This window comes from Etheostoma cragini, chromosome 20 (genome assembly GCF_013103735.1).
Source record: "Etheostoma cragini isolate CJK2018 chromosome 20, CSU_Ecrag_1.0, whole genome shotgun sequence".
Lineage (NCBI taxonomy): Eukaryota > Metazoa > Chordata > Actinopteri > Perciformes > Percidae > Etheostoma > Etheostoma cragini.
In genome coordinates this window covers 17806962-17809729 of record NC_048426.1, presented here as the reverse complement: position 1 = coordinate 17809729, position 2768 = coordinate 17806962, and the positions used below count along the sequence as shown (strand labels likewise).

At 40.7% G+C, this 2768-nt stretch overlaps 1 protein-coding gene across 1 annotated transcript in view; it reads right to left on the bottom strand.

The window, feature by feature from the left end:
- nkx2.2a (NK2 homeobox 2a) overlaps window positions 1-2529 on the bottom strand; it is a 15976-nt gene extending 13447 nt beyond the window's left edge. The window contains exon 1 of the mRNA XM_034858970.1: window positions 2427-2529. The gene's annotated coding sequence lies outside the window, so the exon portion shown is untranslated. The remainder of the gene's footprint in view (window positions 1-2426) is intronic.
- Window positions 2530-2768: the final 239 nt, after the last annotated feature.

Sequence of the window (2768 nt, the reverse complement as noted above, 5' to 3'; positions counted from 1 at the left end):
CAGGCTGCAATTATGTACACTTACGCAAAATGACAGCAGTGTTAAAATACATGACAGATTTTGTGACTATTATTATTATATTATTATTATTATTATTTACAGGACAGGTACTGTGTCATAATCATAATTATTAACAATAATAATAACAACAGTGTTGCTATTATAATTTTTGATGTAATATCAATTTCTATTATTTGTGTCATTATTAGTTCTTTATTGGTGTTGTTCCTGTAATTAGTAAGTTGTAAAATATCAACTATCCCGTTTTTAAACGAACTTGGAAAGTTGAAACATTGTTGCAAATATGTTTCCACTGCTTTTCCCTCCCCGTGGGTAACTCATCCTCAATCCCGTGTGTGTGTGTGTGTGTGTGTGTGTGTGTGTGTGTGTGTGTGTGTGTGTGTGTTGGGGGTGTTAAACCAGAGAGAAGATGGGGTAAGGCAGGGCCTCTGAGCTGCAGATGCATCAGGATTTAAAGGACAATACGGGGCGCAGTGCTGGTGCTTCCCTTCACCGCTCATTTGAGTTCAGCTGACACTTAATCTTCACATCTGGCTCTAAAACGATACTTTGAAACAGTATTTCTCATCTGACTTTTGTGCATAAAACTACACAGTGCATAGCCTGCACAGGACAAACCTTTTCATGTGATCATTTCTGTGTATAATTATGCTATCACCAGTTTCGCCAGTGCTCCCATTCTAATATTATAAGCAACAGAGCTGACTGGCTCATTATTAAAGCTCGTTACATTTTCTTCTGATCCCAGCTTTGCAATCAAACGTACAGCAGAATGGACTCATCCAAAAACAATTAATTTTTCGGATGAACCCCCCAAAACGGGCCCCGTCTGATTGATTATAATTCCCTCCTAAAAATGCATGCCCACGATTGTTCCAAAATAAGTGAAGAAAGAGCTTTTTATATTGTTGATTAAATACATCTTTCGATTGAATGCACAAATAAGAATGCCGCAGGAGAATCCATAATAACGTTGATCATTCCCTCCTTTAATCGCTGAATTTCAGCGTGTTTGGATGCCTCAGGCAGGGAGTTAGTCTTTGATAAAGGTAACCCCTTCTGCCTCAGGGTGCCCATGATAAATGTTCGGAGTGACAAGACCGATTTCCTCCCTCTATGATTAAAAGCCTATGTATGACATGCAGGTAAAGCGGGTCCGGTTTATTTATTATGGGGGCTAAGCCATGGCCCGGGGAGACTTGGCTTCAGGGTAGAAATCATTTTGGTGTTTTTTTTCTTTTTACAGAAAACCAGCCACCTTTCCCTCCCGGGCAAAAGTCTTTATTCGTCTCCTTTCCTCTAATGATTAAACATGTCACGGCGAGATTATAGCAATGCGCCCATGCCCCGAGGAGATGCCTTCATTTGTTAAACCACCAGTTTATTTGTAACGCTGAATTTCATGCCACGCTGTGCCATTCGCCTTAATCTTTTTCTGTGTAAGACGAATTGCTAAAAAGGGGTTTATTATTTTTTAATCACTTCCTATTTCAGTATCGCACTGACATTGGCAGGGAGGAGGGAGAAATGGTTTGAGTCTCTGGGACTTCTTCAGATAAATAAAAAAGGAGGACACTATTATTTTTAAATGTGTAGAAAATGTGTATGGATAAATAACAGATAAATCATCATCTCCAGGAAAACCTGATCTGCCCTGTTCCAGATGACACTAGAACAGACAACTTGTCCTCCTTGCTGGGCAGCCTGTGTGTGAGTGCAGTAATAACATTAACAGCTGTTGACATCTGTAGAGCTCTAGCGGTCTCTATCGGCACATTTAAGAAACAACAGGGGGTTCTTATTGTGTGCACCCATTTAGACAACTTTTATTAACGGATTTTGTTACGAAAATATGCATTGGAATTAAACACATTTTGTGAATTAAGTTATACTACTTGTTTTTGACGCAGGTTATCTTCATCCATGTCCATTCTACATTGAGACACAGATGTTTTTCAGTAAATTAAGTAGGGCGGGTGTAATCATTAATGGAGGTGGTGTTCTATCTATCCTGTTTTATTCTTTTGTGTTGGCTGTTGGAGAAGCCAATGTTCTCTCTACATCTTCTCAGAACAGTTTACACTTTTACATGTTTTCAAAAAATAAGGACGCTATATCTGCTGATTGAGGTCGGAAATGAAGGTACAGGCCACGCTCACATGCACAGTCACAAAGATAATACCCAAGCCCACGTGAGTGTGCAATGATCATCAACTACTTCAGGCTAAAAACGCACAGGCCTACAGTCTGAATGCGCATCATATTTTATACACAGTTCAAGTCCTAAGGACTAAGATGCGCGCTGATGCGCAAAAAATAGCAGCAAAAGAATACAAGCAGTGCTATTAAGCTGTAAAAACAGAAAGAACTGTATGCAAACTGACTGGACCATCCAGTGCGCTTACCTAGACAGGAGGGGGCTGAATGTGTTGCCAGCGTTAAGACAGCGCGCAGAGTTAATGAAATATCTCCAAATGGGAGTCAGGAGTGCGTGCAGAGATAAGCCTGATGTGGTTTATATACCCAGAAAGCAAGTGCTCCTCTTCTCATATTGTCCAAGAGCGTTTGCATAGCTGGCCAAGTGGCTTTGCTCTTGCTGACTGGCTAACATTGCATGGTGTTTGCTTTCCCCTTGCTATGACGTGAGACAAAATATTGGCCATATGTTCATCGGCAATAAATTGGTGTTGAGCGCAAACACAGCTCCCTGCGGACGGTGCTTTTAACCCTGCACAGCTAGTTTCCAC